Here is a 229-nt window from a genome sequence, read left to right as displayed (position 1 = left end):
GTTCCATATGACAGGTATACCATTGTGCCATTGTAAATCTGCATTTTGTGTTATTAGGGATTGCCACCTGCACAGGTAGTTTCAAGAAAGCTTTTGGTTTTCATCTGTAATGAAAATGAAGTGCTTAGAAATTACTTTGAGGTTATTGGATCCTTTTATCTCAATATGATTGTTTATGGTTTGCAGTGGCTTTGCTCCATCAAAAGTGATAGGTAATATGTTTGAGAAA

The sequence above is a fragment of the Penaeus monodon genome, chromosome 19, assembly GCF_015228065.2.
Source record: "Penaeus monodon isolate SGIC_2016 chromosome 19, NSTDA_Pmon_1, whole genome shotgun sequence".
In the NCBI taxonomy this organism is placed as follows: domain Eukaryota; kingdom Metazoa; phylum Arthropoda; class Malacostraca; order Decapoda; family Penaeidae; genus Penaeus; species Penaeus monodon.
Note: the sequence above shows the minus strand (reverse complement) of the source record.